At 43.9% G+C, this 19099-nt stretch overlaps 1 pseudogene; it reads left to right on the top strand.

Moving 5' to 3' along the window:
* Nucleotides 1-3192: 3192 nt before the first annotated feature.
* Nucleotides 3193-3308, top strand: LOC143953328 (5S ribosomal RNA; annotated as a pseudogene).
* The last annotated feature ends 15791 nt before the right edge of the window (nt 3309-19099 follow it).

Raw genomic sequence — 19099 nt, 5'->3', positions numbered from 1 at the left:
TATTAAGGCCATAAAGTTTTACTGGCGGGGTGCTATTACAGGTGTATGATTGTGGGTTCCCCGAGAGTCCCCAGTTCCTGAAAGTTTGTTAACGGAACCCACCGTGAAGGCTGAAGATTGAGTCTGTTGGTTTTTAGCACAGAAAACCCTGCGGCAGGAAAGGTAAGTTCCTGAAAGTTTGTTAACGGAACCCACCGTGAAGGCTGAAGATTGAGTCTGTTGAGTTTTAGCACAAAAAACCCTGAGGCAGGAAAGGTAAGTGTAATTTTCTAAGGAGTTTTTACATTTTCTTATGAAATGTCTCCTATAAAGTAAATGTATTAAGGCCATAAAGTTTTACTGGCAGGGTGCTATTACAGGTGTAGGATTTTGGGTTCCCCGAGAGTCCCCAGTTCCTGAAAGTTTGTTAACGGAACCCACCATGAAGGCTAAAGATTGAATCTGTTGGTTTTTAGCACAGAAAACCCTGCGGCAGCAAAGGTAAGTGTAATTTTCTAAGGAATTTTTACATTTTCTTATGAAATGTCTCCTATAAAGTGAATCTTGTAATGCCTAAGTGTCACCACTAGGGGCAGTATGGAGCAAGTACCATCTCATGCTGTGCTCAGAGATCACGCTGTGTCACAGAAGCAGCAGACTTTTTTCCTCCGGCTAGCAGGCAGACCTCTGGTAAGTTTGAGGGGTTTTGCTTCCTCCAGGCACCCCCACCTGGGCTGAACTCTTCCCCTCACGAGGCTGGGTATAAGGGAGAACTGAAAATGATTGCCAATGCCGTTTTCTTTCACCGCCCCTACTTGGCGGCTTCTTCCAGGTCTCCTCCACGCTATCCCTCCCTCACTCACAAGCTGATCCCGTTGAATTGGAGGCCCGTACTTGCGTGGGAAAACACTTTATTTTGAAAGAGAAAGGAGGGGGGGCACAATGCGAGGGTGATGCTGTGCTTAGCACGACATTGGCGTCCTCCAATGCGGGAGTGTTTTTTAAGAAAAGAATAACTCCATTTTGTTCTCCACTCCAATGTCCGCTCCACATTTATGTACCCTTAAAGTGGTTGTAAACCCATAGAGGGGGGGGGAAGCAACCTGCAAGGCAAAGGCATAATGAGCTACTATGCATAGCATACTAGCTCATTATGAATAACTTACCTGAGAACGAAGCCCCCAAAACGGTCCTCCGTCTTCATGTCTGCCGCTGCCATGGATCCCGGAGTGACTTCCGGGTCTCGCTTCTCCGGCGCTTTGATTCGCCGGAGCAGCGATGATGTCACTCCCGCGCATGCGCACGGGAGCCAACACTCGCGGCATATCGCTGTGATCTGCGGCCTGCCCAATGTGCCTACGTGCCGCTGTCTTTTTGGAAATATCTCCTAAACCGTACAGGTTTAGGAGATATTTCTTGGACCTACAGGTAAGCCTTAATCTAGGCTTACCTGTAGGTCAAAGTGGTTTGTAAGGGTTTACAACCACTTTAACTGAGTGTTTGGGTTTGCTAAAGCTGTGCATGCCTTTTTTCTGTCCATTCATTGTTGGAAAAGCTTTTTTGTATCTGAGAGGATCACCCAGCATTATTTTCCCTCCTAAAAAGTTTTCACACTTTATCCTATGGTGGAGGAAATTCACTAAAAATTGCTGCTATATCCTCTGTGAATAAAAGTTTGACTTGTCTGGCAGACAATGCTCAAATGCTAAGGGATCCAACGGATAAAAAGTTGGAATTCCTATTAAAAAAAAAACAACAAAAAAATGCTTTTTTTCTCTGGAAGATTGAGTGTCACAGCCTGTGCTGACAGTAATTGCTTAGTCATTGAGAGACCAGTTTAAAAAGGTGTTCAAGGTTATCCTGCTTAGCAGGCTCAGGATCTGGCAGCTTTATGTTTTCAATAGTTGCTTTGAGAGATTCTATCCTTCAAGCCTTGCGTCCTTATCTAAGTTACCATACAGAAGCTCTTGGCTAGTCTTACTTTTGCGGTGAAACAGCTATTTGGGGATGTTTTGGATAATACATCCAAAGAAATTCTAGTGGAAAAAGTACCCCTTTTGCCATTTAAGAAAAGGAGTAAATGTATTTTTGTTTTTAAGGCTCCTTCTTCTGTGCCAGGGGCATCAGACTCCAGGCAGTCACGATGGCTTTCGCTGTCAGATTCAATAGGTAATCCTCAGGGTTAACCCCAGGGACAAAAGTGGTCTTGGGGTGGAAACCTACAAGATACTGAAGCCTCCTTATGAGGAGGTGCCCCTGCTCGGTCAATAGGGGGAATTCTTCTACAGTTCTCAACGACCTGGCAGGAAGAGTGTCAAGACGAATGGGGGACTTCCTCAATAGCTCCAAGGTACAAACTGGAGTTCGAAGAGTTCCCATCTCCTCGTTTTCTCGGATCAAATGTTCCTAAGGATCCAGAGAAAAAGAAGTCTTTCTCTCAAGCATTGGACCATCTTTTGGCAAAAAGTAATCATGGCGGCCCCCATGTAAGGGTTTGGTTAAATCCAAATGGACATTCTGGATTTCAAAAATCTAAATTCAATACCTAAATATAACCACTCTTTTTTTGCACGAAGTCAATCCAATCCGTCATCTCTATCCTACAAGTAGGATAACTTCTGGCATCAATCAACGTCAAAGATGCATACCTCCATATGCCTATTTCCTTGCTCACTAGTAATATCTACTTATCAAGGTGGAAAATCTTAATTTTCAGTGTGTAGCTCTTCTTTCCGGCCTAGGTACTGCACCTTGAATGTTTACAAAGGTTCTGGGCAGATTAAGGGCCCAAGGTATAATCATTATGGTTTACCTGGACGATCTGTTCTTGATAGTCCAGTCAGTAGCCCGCTTAGACCAAAGTATGGTCACCACATTCAACTACCTGGAATATCTAGGTCGGTTTCTCAGCCTAGGAGAAATCTTCTTTAAAACCATGAAAAGGGCTAAGATACTTGGGTCTGATCATAGGTACACCATGAAAAGGGTATTCTTGTCCCAAGCAAAGATCAGCTCCATAAAGGAACTAATTTAGGTGGTCGAAGCAAGATGAATTTTTCTATTCAGCTTTGCATGATGTTGTTGGGAAAGGTGGTGGCTTCATTTGAGGCCGTTCCTTATGCTCAGTTTCATTCGAGACTGCTGCAAAACATTATCCTATCGGTTTGGAACAAAGGGTTCAAACTCTAGATTCCCAATGTGTCTGACTCCAAAGCCTACAGCCACATCACCCTGAAAGCCCCTGATCTCATCTGATCTTCGAGGCTAAGCAGGGTCGGGCCTGGTTAGCACCCAGATGGACCACCTAGAAATACCAGGTACTGTAGGCTGGGTACGCCGGAGCCTCAGTTTATGGTTAATATCCAAAAATCTGCAAAGGGGAAAATACTTCCTTCAGTTACCACGGAAGTGGCCCAGATCAGAAATCAGAAATCAGGATCAGCACTTGGTTCTGAGGGCCTGAATGTTCAGTTTAAGGTATTGTCCTGCCAGGATTCAATCCGACTATGCCACAGCAATGGCCTATATTAATCACCATGGGAGCACAAGAAGTTGTGCGTCCCAGAGAAAGGTGAATCATATCCTATCTTGGGCAGAAAATACTGTATTTTGCCTATCGGCGGTCTTCATTCTAGGAATAGAAAATTGGCAGGTGGACTACTTGAGTCACCAGCAGTTGTTCCCGGGAAAATGGTTCCTTCACCCCAATATCTTCCTGTCAATATATCAAAGATGGGGGATCCCAGACATATATCTGTTTATGTCCAGGTTCTTCAAAGAATATGACAACTTTGTGTCAAAAACAAAGGATCCGCTAGCATGTGGAACAGATGCCTTGCTATTCCCGTGGAATCGATTCTCACTGATTTATGCATTCCCTCCTATTCTGCTCGCGTCCATGACTTCTTCGCAGGATCAAGCAGGAAGGGAGGTAGGTGATTCTTGTGGCCTCCAGCGGGGCCTAGGAAATCTTGGTATGCAGGAATCTAAAAGATGACAGTAGGGGACCCATACACCCTACCGCCACGGCCAGACCTTCTTTCGCAAGGTCCATTATTCCATTCTATTTTACAAACGCTAAATTTAACGGTTTGGATATTGAGACCCACACTGAAGAAAAGTTGGCTGTCAGGTTCAGTGGTTTCTATCTTGATTAATGCAAGGGAGCCATCCTCCATAATGATATATTATGGAGTCTGGGAAACATATGCCTCCTGGTGTGGTTGCACCCCAGGAAATAGGTCAAAGGTAGAATCCTTGACTTTCTGCAGATGAGGTGAGAAATAAAGCTGGCCTTGAGAGCTTTCTAAGGACTGGTCTCGGCCTTATCAGTATTATTTCAATGATCACTTGCAATGTTTTCTTTGGTTTGTAATTTTATTCAGGGGTAAAATGGCTTAATCCCCAGGTTAGGTCACCCCTGAACCCTTGGGACTCTAATTTAGTTTTTGGCGGCATTACAAAACAGCCTTTTTTTGGACTGATACGACATATTCCCTTGGTCCTTTTTTGACAAGGAAACTATTTTTTCTGGTAACCATATCTGCTGCAAGAAGGGCATAAGAATTGGCTACTTTTTCTTGTAAAGAGCTGTATTATTATTGTTCACAAGGATAAGGTAATATGGCTTCCTCATCCTAACTTTTTACGTAAGGTAGTATCAGGTTTTTATCTAAACCAGGATATTATCCTATCTTCATTTTTTCCACAACCCTGTTCTATGAAAGAAACATCACTGCATTCTATTGTGGTGAGAGCAGTCGACTTAAAGACGACTGCTCAGATTTGGAAAACTGATGTTTTGTTTGTTTTGCCTGAAGGTCCTAAAAGAGGACAAGCAGCATGGAAATCTACTATTCTAAATGGATTCGACAATAATCGTTCTAGCTTATGGTTTCAAAGTAGACATGTGCATTAGTTTTCGTCCGAATGCATTTTCGTCCGAATTTCAGCTATTTTCGTTTTCGTTTTGACAAACCATAACGAAAGCACAGAATCCGAAAAACGAAAGATCCAACATAAATAAATGCTTTATTTTCGTTTTCATTGTTACAACAGTTCGATATAGAATAGAAGATTCGACGTGACTCTGACAATAATCTGTGTCTATAGAACCTGTGGTCGAATGTGCCTAACCTTACCTCTATTAGTCCAAGATTATATAGAGAAAATATTCGACAGAGAAAAAAGATTTGACAGAGAGAAAAGATTCTGCAAGTTACTGTCCTAAAAAGTGTTTGGGGACCCGGGTCCTGCCCCAGGGGACATGTATCAATGCAAAAAAAAGTTTTAAAAACGGCTGTTTTTTTCGGGAGCAGTGATTTTAATAATGATTAAAGTGAAACAATAAAAGTGTATTATTCCTTTAAATTTCGTAGGGGGGGGGGGGTTGTCTATAGTATGCCTATGAAGGGGCGCATGTTTCTGGTGCTTAGAACTGTCCCTGCACAAAGTGTCATTTATGCAGGAAAAAAAGTCCTTTAAAATCACTCGCAGCTATTATGAATTGTCGGCTCCGTAATACAGAGAACACTCATTGAAAGTCATTGATAAAAAAAAAAAATTCAAAAAAGCGTGGGGGTCCCCCAAATTCAATTACCAGGCCCTTCAGGTCTGGTATGGATATTAAGGGGAACCCTGCGTCAAATAAAAAAAAAATTGACGTGGGGTTCCCCCTAAATATCCATACCAGACCCTTCAGGTCTAATATGGATATTAAGGGGAACCCCGCGTCAAATTAAAAAAAAAATTGACGTGGGGGTCCCCCTAAAAATCCATACCAGACCCTTTATCCGAGCACGCAACCTGGCAGGCCCCAGGAAAAGAGGGGGGTCGAGAGAGCGGCCCCCCCTCCCTCCTGAACCGTACCAGGCCACATGCCCTCAACATTGGGAGGATGCTTTGGGGGTCTGTGACCCCTCAAAGCACCTTGTCCCCATGTTGATGAGGACAAGGGCCTCATCCCCACAACCCTGGCTGGTGGTTGTGGGGGTCTGCGGGCGGGGGGCTTATCAGAATCTGGAAGCCCCCTTTAACAAGGGGACCCCCAGATCCCGGCCCCCCCTGTTTGAAATGCAAAAGTATCCCTACCATTTCACAAATAAAGTGTAAAAATGGTTAAATAAGACAAACACACTTTTGAAAAATTCCTTTATTAAAAATAAAAAAAAATAAAAAAAAGATTCCAGCGGTGGTAATCCACGGACGATCGTCTCTCCTTTGTCCAGCGATGGCTCATCTGAATCAGCGCAGCGAATACATCCACCGTCTGTCTCCACTGAGGAGACACTGCGGGGATTCCGGCGGCCTGACGTTTGTTATATGCGGAGGGTGGGGCCACCCGTCACCTGACCCCGCCCCCCTCTGACGCAAGGGGAAACCCGGGCTTCCCCGTGACATATGGGTGACCCCATCCCCCTCTGATGTAACGGAAACCTGCCTGTGTTACATCAGAGGGGTGCGAGGTAGTAATTACTATGGCTCTGTGTACCATGATGTACGATTAAAGAAAATAGGATTTTTATAACAGCTTACTTGTAAAATCCTTTTCTTTTTAAGTACATCACAAGACACATAGGTCGCGCCCCTCTTTCTAGTATACACATGTATTTTCTTTGCTACAAAACTGAGATGCTCCCGGTATGGGAGGGGTTATATAGGGAGTCAACTTTCTGTTTAGGGTGTGCTAGTGTCCAGCACCTGAAGGTGGACTATAACCCACATAGTAATTACTATGGCTCTGTGTCCTGTGAAGTACGATTAAAGAAATAAAAAATATATTATCTTTCATAAAATAAAATAAAATTTTTACATTATTTTTTTACTGTTGTCTTATTTTTTTATTCAAAAAAGTGTATTTTTTTCCAAAAAAGTGCGCTTGTAAGACCGCTGTGCAAATACCATGTGGCAAAGTATTGCGACGACCTCCATTTTAAGGATTTTACAGGTAAGCTGTTATAAAAATCCTATGTTTTACACTATTTAAAAAATAATAATAATAATAATTTTGTCACTTTTATTATTATTACAAGGAATGTAAACATCCCTTGTAATAGGAAAAATTACAGGACCTCCTTAATATGAGATCTACTGTCAAAAAGACCTCAGATCTCATATTTACAATAAAATGCAATTAAAAAAAAGTAGTTTGAAGAGCATTGGGCGTTAGTGACGTTTTGAGGTCGCTTCCGCCCCTGCAGTGGTATGGAGCTGAGCGGGGGCCATCTTCAGCTCAGTCACTATTTAAAAAAAAAAAAATAATAATAATTTTGTCACTTTTATTCCTATTACAAGGAATGTAAACATCCCTTGTAATAGGAAAAATTACAGGACCGCCTTAATATGAGATCTGCTGTCAAAAAGACCTCAGATCTCATATTTACAATAAAATGCAATAAAAAATTATGGGCGAATCCACCTCAGAAACTACTTTTATCTGAAAGCCGACCACCCGCTGAAGAAGAGGATACCAGGGTTATTGCAGCTGCTGCCATGACAACGATATTCCTCTTCAAACAGCCGACGTATAACGATGGCGGTCGGTTGGCAAGTGGTTAAATCAGGGTCCCAAGAGTACCCCCTCCTTAAATCAGAGACCCCAGAGTTCCCCCTTAAATCAGAGTCCCCCTTTCATTAGGATCCTCAAAGTCACCCCCTTATATCAGGGTCCCTAAAGCCCCCTTACGTCAGGGTCCCTAAAGCCCCCTTACATCAGGGTCCCCAAAGCCCATTACATCATGGTCCCTAGAGCCCATTCCCTTTCAATAGGGTCCCCAAAGTTAGAAGGGAAGAGCAGAGTGGAGAGATTTAAGAGAATAGTTGGAGTAGTGGAAGGGGAGGAGGAAGTATTGTGAAGACCCAAGCTTGAAGCAGAATCCATTCCTTCTTATTGCAGTAGTTGGCTACAGTACATGTAGAAGCTGGAAGGCTGGGCAACGGGACCGGATAGGTTTGGAGGAGGAACTTCCTCCTTCTCCTCCTGTGAATGCTGGGGCATGGGGGAGGGGCAAGCACATGATTGGTTGCTTGGACATGGTTCCTAGGACATGGTATGTCACATACAGCATAGCGTACAGAGTTTATTGATCAAAAATATATCACATGCATCCTAAAGTATAGAGTGCAGTGCTCAGGGGTATGTCGGACGTAAGTGCAGCACCTGGCACTTAAAGAGGCCAACAGACTGCACCATGGATGGAGGCTCTGGGTTTCATTATGGATAAAAAGGCTAGCAGGCTGATAACTCACTGCAGGCAGGGGAAACAAAATGATCTAGTGATAGAAAAGGAAAGTGATAGTGTTTTTTCATAGAACTTTGCAGGAGAATTACTCCATGATACCTGAGGCTAGAAAAGTCAATAAAGGCTTGCTTGTTTTAAATCATTTTTTGAATTCAATCTTTATTATGGGAAACTCTGGAAAACAGGGTCAATACATATAAATGCTTTTCCACAACACAGTATACATAAAAATGTAAAACATACATTAGGCAGAATCAATTACAGTTCAGTTCCAACTGTGAGCAGTAAATCTCAAGATAGAAAATAGAAGAGACTAGAAGGTAAGTGGTATGCGGGCGTTAAAGTTGTACAAGAACTTTTGGACTAACTTCATGGTATTGTGTTAAAGCATTTTTGATTCTTTTTAATGCTGGTTAAGAATATGTAAATAGTTAAATGTCTGTAGACTGTTTCCTGTAGTAAGGAGCAAAATTAAAAACATCACCAGGTGCAGCCTTTAAAGGCCTCATCTTATAGGCAGCTAATAATGGAAAGTGCTAATGCTTTCCAGAAAACAGTACAACTATAATTTATGGCATACATTTTTAAAGCACAGCTATTTCTTGAAAAAAGCACCGCAACCCTGTTGCCAACCTACATTTTCTTGATAATGGAGCCCTACTCGTGTTTTTATAGTCTCCTTGCCTCTTCATCCACCTCTGCACAGTAACTCCCCATAAATACAAATGGAACAGTAGTCCCACTTAGTGGCAGCCTGTAATGCAGGGAGCCACCCCCTAATCCATGTGTCTGGCCCCCTAATCTACATGCGGGGCACCGGACGCACAGAGTACTGCACCCTGGGCCCACCCAATTGTGTAACAATATCAAATTAATATTCTGTATTGTCTTCCTGATTCTCTTCCTGGCAAATCAGGAAGTGGGTCCTGAGACCTGTCACCTGATTGGCTGAGAGAAGAAGTGATCCTATTGGCTGCCGAGGAGGGAGGAGACACAGGGGATGCCGCCGTGAAGCACCAGGAGAAGGAGGCTCCACTCTCCGCCTGGAGGAAGCGTTGCCTGCGACCTAGATGGGGTAAGTGCGGGGCTGGTGATGACTGACCGGGGGGTGACTGTGACCCGACCGGGGGGGGGGGAGGTGGGTGGGTGGAGCAGGGTGGATTGGGTACCGCCCCCCAAAAATATATCAATAGCCGCTACTGGTCCCTTTTAAGACCCATTTCACACTGAAGCCCTTTACTAAAAATAGCGCCTGCGTAGCGCTTGTAAAGAGCCTCTCCTGTCTTTCCAGTGTGAAAGCCCGCGTGCTTTCATACTGGTGTGGTGCGCTTGCAGGACATTAAAAAAACTCCTGCAAGCTGCATCTTTGGAGCGGTGAAGGAGCGGTGTATACACTCCTTCACCGCTCCTGCCCATTGATCTGAATTGCATTTCCCAAAGAGATATTGCCAGGAGGAGGGGAAATAGATTACACCTTTACAGCTGTTGCACAGAGATGTTTACTTATTGCTTATGCTTACCTCTCAGAAGACATTGCACCCTATACTAGGCAGTCTCCTAGAGTGCACTCTAGACTAGTCATAGTATCATTATTCCCATTGCAGTTAATGCTTATATGCACTGTTTATTGCTGACATTGCTGAGTTATGAGTTGATTTCAGTCTAGTGATACAGAACTCTATAATAATTCAATTTGCACGTTTAATTTTTTTATATTTTATATATTTTTTTTTCATATGTATTTTTTGTATATGACCACTAGGGAACGCCACTCCTGATATCCGGGTGCATTCACTGACCTCCCCCGGTTTTTCATATAAGATGACCCAAAAGTTTTTTTGTATCATGATAGGTTGAACTAAGTATAATTTATATATTTTTATATTTTAGCTTGACTTCACACAACGAGGGTCTTTTGGTCTTTGTTGGCGTCTACACTGGAGTGTTTCTTTCTTTGTTTCTTTTCTCTAGTATGGACACACCTCCCATTCAGTGAGCGCTTTGCATGGTTGGTTGCGTTATACTGCTCGGAGGGTAGACTATACTAATAGCTAGTATATGCCACTATTGAGTGGGAGGTGTAAATACACTGACTTCCGGATTTGTTTGCGTTCCGGAAGTAGACTTAGCGTCACTTCCGGAACGCATGTAAGTAGGGTAGCCATGACGGAGGTGTGTTGATGTCACCTCTGGTGAATGGAACTCACGCGGGGCCCAATGGTCAACCGCGGCGTACACGGGGGTGTCTCAACATCACTTCTGGGCAATGGAGTGCACGTGGAACCCGGTAATGGAGATCCCGGTGGAAGGAGGTTTCCTCCACGTGGAAATTTTCACCTGTTTTAGGTAATTATTGCTCAATGTATTCCCTATATAAGACCTTAATCACATGTCATAGCCACGCCCCTGAAGATGCACAATAGTGAAGAAACGTTGGGTGTATGAGGGACTAGTGACATGCTAAGGAGTTCGGGAGTGGCTTCTACTTTGGTGGTAGGAAGTACTGGTTACTGTCTTACTTTTTTGCTGGCAAACTTCACATGAAATGTGAGTGTATTTTTCTTTTACAAAAGTTTTATTATAATCCTATATTCCAACACAACAGGCTTGCATTTAGATAGCAATACAAGTGTTTCACAGTACAGTACAAATTCGAACAGGCTGTTGTCAATACAATAAACACAAATCCTGGACCCGGGTGACTCCGGGTTCTTTACTGAACTGCAACACAAGAGTACCATTCAACATATAGAAAGCCCATAGTTATCAATTTCAGAAAACTGGTAGGGGGGAAAGAGGATAAGGGAAAAAAGAGGTGGACTAAAGACTAAGGGGAGATTAGGATAGTTTTAAAGAGGAAAATAGAGGGGGGGGGGGTAGTGTAAATCAAGAAAGGAAAGGGGAAAGTCAGGGAAGAGAGGGGAAAGAAAAGGGGGAAGACAAGGGGTTCATGGGGTGTGCCCAGTCGAGCTCCTATAGTGATAATAAGGCGACATCGAATCTAGGAGAATGATGATATGTGATCCAGGGTTGCCAAACCCTGAGAAATTTGTTATGGGTGTCAGATTGAATAGACGACAGTTTTTCATTGACCATAACATCATTCAGGCGATTTTTCACTGCCTCAAAGCTCAGGGCTGGGGTTCTCCATGCTCTCGCTATTGTCAATTTAGTCGTAGTAAAGACATTTTGTGCTAGTTGCCGTTCCGGGTGTAATAATTCATTGATCGGTTTGCCAAGGAGTGCCTCAAACGGATCCTTTTTAAGATTTACCCGAAGTAGACTATGGAGTAGTGCGTATACCCTGACCCATAGTCTGCATACCCGCGGACACGTCCACCAAATATGGGCCATGGTGCCCTCCTGGGAGCATCCCCTGAAGCAAAGTGGAGAACAGGCTGGGATGAAGCGGGCCAGGAGCATCGGAGTGTAAAACCACCGGTATAGGACCTTATAAGCGTTTTCCAGAATTATTACATTGTGCGAGCACTTAGACAAAGCTAATGTCATTGTCTGCCAATCTTCCGATTCCAGCTTCTTCCCCAACTCCCTCTCCCACTGAAGATGGTAGGGCCACACTGGAGGTCTCTTCGTAGAGATCAGTGCTGAATATATCAGAGATATCAGACCAGGAGAGTGGGGCCTAGTTCTACATATGCTCTCAAATGGTGTCAACGTATATGGAATGTCTTGAAATTTAATGAGGCTTTGGAGAAAATGATGGATTTGTAAATATCTAAAATGCTCACGTAAAGGTATGTCGTTCGACGAGCACAAAGCTTCAAATGATAAGATCCTAGTGGGAGTAATCAATGAACGTACGTCAACAAAGCCAAAGCCATCCACCATGTAAATTGTGCAGGATTATCTAGACCCGGGGGGGGGAACAGTGGGCAACGGAGAAGCCGCAAGAGCGGGAGATGGGGAGAAATCAGCCCAGCAGAGTATTTCACTGAGTCCCAAACTCGCAGTGTGTAAGTCATACAAGGCCCCGTAATCACAGGACGATGCATAGGTGGGAGCCAGGGCAACGATGATATAGGGATGGAGTCTCCATCAAGCAGGTCGATAGTAGCCCAGAGTGGGAGTTGGTATGTCTCCTAAAGGTGGGAAAGCGGAGCTATGTTGGCTGCTACATAATAGGCCCTTAAGTTTGGGACCGAGAGGCCCCCTTTAATTCTTTTAGCAAACGTGATTTGTCTGCTAATGCGGGGGCGAGACAATCCCCAGATAAATTGCAAGATCTTACGTTGATGAGTACTGAGAGTATGTGAAGGAACTGGGATAGGTAGTACACGAAAGTAATATAGTATCTTTGGGAGATACGCCATTCTGATGGCCGTTATTCTCCCGAACCACGAAAGAGGCAAAGTGGACCACGATAACAACATATCTGTTAGCTTTTTGAGCAAAGGTGTAAAGTTCGCCTCATATAAAGCCTGATATGTGGAGGTGAGGCGGATTCCCAAATAGGGAAATGAAGAAACCCATTGATGGGGAAAAGCCGATTGCAAGTCCCTCAGTAATTCCGGAGAAAGGATAGTCGACAGCGCCTTTGACTTTGATGGGTTGATCCAGAGTCCCAAGAAAGATGCAAAGGTCTACAATAGTGCTTGCAGGTTTGGTAGGGAGGTTCTAGGGGAGGTGACAGTAAGAAGAATGTCATTGGCAAATAAGGAAATTTTGTGGGGGCAACCCGCTACCTCAATGACTCTTATATCCGGGTGGATTCTAATTGCTTCCGCCAGGGGTTCCAATGCCAAAACAAAAAGAAGGGGCGAAAGTGGACACCCCTGGCGGGTTCCCCTCCGGATATGAAAAATGGGAGATTCAAATCCATAATATTTAATTTTTGCCCGGGGAGAATCGTATAGGGCTGACATCCATGTCATAAATGAGGTCCCGAAGCCATAATGCCGAAGAACAGACATGAGATAAGGCCAAGACAAGGTGTCAAAGGCCTTATTTACATCAAGGGATAGGAGCATAGCTTTAAGAGAGTGAGTATGGGCTATATGCTGAAGTTGCAATATACGTCGTATGGCATCTCCCACCTGTCTCTGGGGTACAAAGCCGACCTGATCTTTTTTTATCAAACGAGGGAGAAAAGAGTTTAGGTGGGTCGCTAAAATTTTTGGCAGGATTTTCATATTAACATTAATGAGCAAGATAGGTCTGAAATTGGCCCAAGAAGAGTGGTCGCGGTCCGGATTAGGAATCATCACTACATTTGCTGTTAGGAGATCTGGGATGAGGGGATAAGCATTTTTTACCGAATTGTACATAGCTACTAAGTGAGGTGCTACCACTGGTGTACAACTTTCTGTAATAAAGCGCCGTGTAACCGTCAAGCCCAGGCCGTTTTCCCACCTTAAGTTCCTTTATCGCTTGTAAAACTTCTGAAATTTGGATGTCGCGATCCATGAGGGTGACATGCGCCCCCGTCAAGGATGGGAGCAAAAGCTGACCAAGGAAATCTGCCATGCTCTGAGAAGCATCCCGCTCTGGAGCCATGTATAGTTTCGCAAGGTGAAACCCAAACTCCTCCAGTACATGTTTTGGATTACCCGATAGAATGTTATGTCGGTCTCGCAGGGTTATAGGGTCTAGTTTAGGGGCAAAGGTTCGGAGTCTGTTGGCTAACATTCGAGTCGGCTTATTCGCCCTCGCATACCATCTCTGATGGGACCAGTGTTAAAAAACGCTCCGCCCCCTCAGTGAGGCACAGGTCAAGCGCCGAGCGGGTTTGCTCCAACAATTTAAGGTTACCTGGGGTGGGAAATTGTTTAAACGTAGCAGATAACGTCGCCAGTCGGGACTCAAGATCTTTCTGTTTTGCTTCTCTCACCCTTTTACGAGCCGATGCTAGACGAATAATCCGACCACGTAGCACCGCTTTATAGGCCTCCCAGAGGATCCCTGGCGACGTCACCAAGCCCAGATTGTCGCGAAAGTAGTCTTCTGAAGCTTTAACGATTTCCTCCGTTACCCCTGCATGAGAAAGGAGCGAATCATTCATCATCCAGGGGGAAAACCGGGGTCTATCTAGGATGGAGTTGCAGACCACCAACATCGGATCATGGTCCGACCACGGGGCAGCCAAGATTGAAACAGATACCACTAAAGGAAGGTGGCGCCTGAGCATAAACATGTGGTCTATCCTGGAATGAACATGGTGGGGGTGGGAATAATGGGTATAATCCCTGCCCTGAGGGTGACACTCCCTCCACAGGTCAACTAGATTGTGTGTTTGTAAGGAACGAATAAACTTTTTAACGTTTGTCGACGGGCTGTTCTTCTCCGACGGGTGTTTGTCCAGTATAGGTTTTAAAACTAAATTAGAGTCGCCCACAAGTGCCCTTGCAGTGGGATGTCAACAGGGCACAGACACGGGTCAAAAAGGTTCCCGGGTTTACATTAGGGGCATAGTACGTCATTATGGTGACCTCCATGTCGTAAATGGTGCCTTGCAGCAGTAAATATCTGCCATCAGGATCTGCAATCTGTTTAGTGCAACTAAATGGAACCGATTTGCGGAACGCCACAAGCACCCCCTTTTGCTTAGTTGGGGCATTTGCCAAAAACACCTGAGGAAACTGAGCGTCAAAATATTTGGGATGGGAAGCCCGAGAAAAATTTGTTTACTGTAAGCATGTGATGTCAATCCATTGTTTTCGTAGGTACTTAAAGACCTTCACCCTCTTACGAGGGGAGTTCATGCCCTGCACATTCAGGGACAACCAATTAATGGTCATTATGGTATTAACGGGTGGAACCAGAATGGACACCCGTGAACCCAGAGGAGATAGGGAAGGTCAGAAGAGTTAAAGAGGGGGATAGGAAAGGAATTGTAAGTGTCAAGTCATAAAGGGTAGTGTAAACGTGCAATGCTGTACACAAATAACTGTCATACAGTGAGATTGCTATTGGTCGTGGGATTGAAATCCCACGAATTTGTCGGGCGTTGGCTTGAATTGTAGTCCGGGCCAAGTACCAACACATGGGGGAGCAGTGGTTCGTCGGAAACCACTCGGCATAACTTTAACAGTAATCATGACTATTACAGAACATGTCAACAATGGCATAAATTCGGGAATATCAAAGAACAAGTCAACAATGGCATAAGAAACAAACTATTATGTGTGGAGGACCTCGTCACACCAATAAGATGAACTTGCAACCTGGAGTAGACACACAATCAATTATAACTGTAAACGATAAAGGTTTGTCCATTACCGCTATAGGCGGAGACCCTTACAATAGGGAGTAAGGGGGAAGAAATTTTTTTTATAAAAAAATATGTGGGGGGGGGGGGGGGGAGGAAGGGAAGCATAGTTATTACCTGAACGAAACAATTGTCCAAGGAGAGATTAGGGTGGCACCTAAGTCTCCTACCACCAGCACTTAAACTGGGCATCTACAGTCTGGGATTGTGTCCCTGCACGGTCCATCGCAGGTTTGATGGAAAAACAAGTCTTCTTCATGCCAGATTCTCGGGTGGGGTGTAGGGCGATTTGCCCAGTCCGTCAGGCACCACAGATTGCATTCGGTTTGAGGTCCATGAGCTGGTCAGCTGCACAAAGTCTGGGAAGAATTCACAGTTTTCTAGCGATGTCCACCTGTAGAAACATCTTGGAATCGCTGGGCCTGAAGAGAGCGAAGGGCTTGAGATCCTTGTTGAGACGACTGCAAGGATCTAGCAGGAGCTCGGGAGGGACCTGGACGGGCCGTGGAAGACTCTGGTTGGGAAGGAGGGAGGTCAAACTGTAGCTCTTGAAATTGCCATTGGAGGTCTGGCAAAGATGAAGCATGGAAATGTGAGTGTATTTTTATTAGATTTATGGAATAAAGATTGTTCGGATTTTTATGGTACTTGCGCAATGAGATTATTTTCTTCATCCCTGCATGTGGCCATTGAACTAATATTTGAGGATATATCTGTTGTAGTGTGGTGGAGTTAAGATCTATACACGTACCATTCAATGATATATTTTGGATTGGATTGCTGAGTCAGGATAAGGAGGAGATCGGGGGGCTCAATTGTCCAGGAATGTGCCTTATGTGCATAATTAAAATGCACTGATGGTAAGAGTCAGTGTTGTTGGGTGCTGGTGATGGTCCCTTCTTTTCTTATTTCTTTGGACTGACACAGATGAATTTTCTTCCCTTGAGGATTATATTATACAAATAACATATATGAACTTTGTATTTTATGTTTTTTGAGCGCTACACTGAAACCTTTGAAGATACGCTTATTGCAATTTTTTTTAAACTAAAAATATGTAGAAGAATACATATCAGCCTAATCTGAGGGAAAAAAATTTTTTTTTTGTTTATAGCGCAAAAAATAAAAAAGGCGCTTAAAATACCAACAAAAGAAAGCTCTATTTGAGGGGGAAAGAGGACGTCAATTTTGTTTGGGTACAACGATGCATGTGCAATTGTCAGTTAAAGCAGCGCAGTGCCGAATCACAAAAAGTGCTCTGGTCAGCAAAGGGGCTGAAGTGGTTAAACAATACACTAAATAAATGATATGATATGATCAACATGTATACTGTAAATATACGTTAGTGGTCCATACAGTGAACTTGGTGTTGAATTATTCACTTTAAAGCGGGAGTCCACCGTTTTTTTTTTTTTTAAAAGCCAGCAGCTACAAATACTGCAGCTGCTGACTTTTAAAATAATGAAACTTACCCGCCCAGCGCGCCCGCAATGTCGGCACCCGAAGCCGATCGTCTCTCGGGTGCTGCCGCCGCCATCTTGGGTATGGGAGTCAGGAAGTGGAGCCTCGCAGCTTCATTTCCCGGTTCCCTACTGCGCATGCGCGAGTCGCGATGCGCAATAAGGAAGGTCCCCGCTGTCTCTGGGATCCGTGTGTTTCCCAGCAGACAGCGGGGGACCTTCGGAAGGGGCATAGCTTCTGTGGAAAGGGGCGTACCTTCTGCAGATATCTATGCCGGAAGTGGGTGCAGATACCTGTACTGTACAGGTATCTGCACCCCCCTCCCCCTGAAAGGTGCCAATTGTGGCGCTGGAGGGGGGGAGGGTTCCAATGAGCGGAAGCTCCACTTTAGGGGGGACCTTCGCTTTAAGGTCATCACAGAGGACAAGGGGGCACTCTGTTTGGAGGAAAAGAGATTTTGTCTCCAAATACGGAAAGGTTTCTTCAAGTAAGCCCTTGTACACATGGTCGGAAAATCCAATGGAAATGATCGGACCGTGTTGTCGGATAATCCGACAGTGTGTGGGCTCCATCGGAATGTTTCCATCTGAATATCTGACCAACAAAGTTTGAGAGCTGGCTATAAAATTTTCCGACAACATGATCCGATGCGCGTCAGTTCCAATCGTGTGTAACCTAGTCTGACGGACAGGGTGCCACACATGCTCAAAATAAATTCTGAGACAGAAGCGATCGGTCAGAGAAGCAGGACCTCCCAGTCTGTGGATAGTGCAGGACCCACTAATTGTGGAATACATTGTCGCATACATAAAGCACCACTCGACCCTGAACTTGGTATGTAAAGCACCCCTCAAGTCCTCAACCCTGAACTCAGTACATAGTGTGCCCCTCAACTCTGAACTCTGTATGGAGCACACCCCTCAACTCGGCTTCCGAGAGGATCGGAGCTGATCTGGTGATTACGAAGCATTCGAGATAGTTGGTCATCTTCCGGCTTCCTGCACCGAAACTCCTACATGCTCGTATCCGCGCAGACCGGTTTACGAGAGGATTCGACCCAATTCGAGGATTACGATATATCCGAAGAGGTGGCCCGGTTCCGGCTTTCTGCATCGTAACGTCTATGTGTCCGTATCTGCGCATACCGACCGGTGATCTGGTAAGCCTCCATTCACTATTGATTTACAGAGTTGAAGGGTCCACGTGGTCAAGCACTATTTTTGTTTGAAAAAACAAGATCGACTACATTTTTGTTGAACAGTCACATGGGATATTTTACACTGTGTTGCACCATTATACACATTTTTTTGACTTTACGATTTTTGGTTTTTCAAATTTATTGGACATTTGAGTTACAGATTAATGTTCTTTATTTGATGATTGATTTTTTGAAGATTGATTTTTGATTGTATCTTTCACTAAACGATTTCACATTATTTAGATTCACAATATACAGTTCCCTACTATTGAGTTTTTTACTAAAATTTATAAATTTTCTTAATAAGTCACATTTATATTTAGAGGTTAAGCGCTGCACTTTTATCTTTTCTGTTTTGTTGTGCCCAGTATCTTGGTTACAGTGTTCAGCTGCTGACTTTTAATTTAATAAATTTAATTAATTTTTTTAATTTTTTTACTAAGCGCAGATTTTCTATTCAATTCATCACATCTCCCCAATAATTTTTTATTTTTTTTGTTTTAAATTTAGCCGTTGCTTTTTTTAATCAAGATCTCCTTTTTTGACAGTTTGTTCATCTTTGGAATTTTTTTGGTGTGTTTTGTGTATCAACTTACCACAACAACATTATTATCATTTTATTTTATTGTTTTCTTTTTTAATCTCTAGGAGGTTGTTTGGTGTTGGTGCCCCTTGTTATTAATTTGACTTTGTATTTTTGAAATGTACCTGCTTACTCACAAATAAACTGTCCTTTTTGAAGTAAAACACATAGTATTTCTTGAACCAAAAAAAACGTTATTTAGGTGTCAGAAACAAATAAAGAGGGAGGCAGCGCTGGAGAAACTGGGGAGATTAGCGCAGCCTTCGGCCCCCAGGGCACACATCAGCTATTTAAATGCAAAAATTGGTGGCCTGAGGAGTACATATTTGTGGGAAAACAGTCTGGTCCTGAAGTCCAAGAAATCCGGAACAGCAGCAGATGACATCTATGTCCCCAGGCTGTGGTCCTACAAG

This window comes from Lithobates pipiens, unplaced genomic scaffold (assembly GCF_037356315.1).
Source record: "Lithobates pipiens isolate NorthernLeopardFrog02 unplaced genomic scaffold, aLitPip1_a1.2 Scaffold_10, whole genome shotgun sequence".
In the NCBI taxonomy this organism is placed as follows: Eukaryota; Metazoa; Chordata; class Amphibia; order Anura; family Ranidae; genus Lithobates; species Lithobates pipiens.
This window is presented reverse-complemented; position numbering and strand designations above follow the sequence as displayed.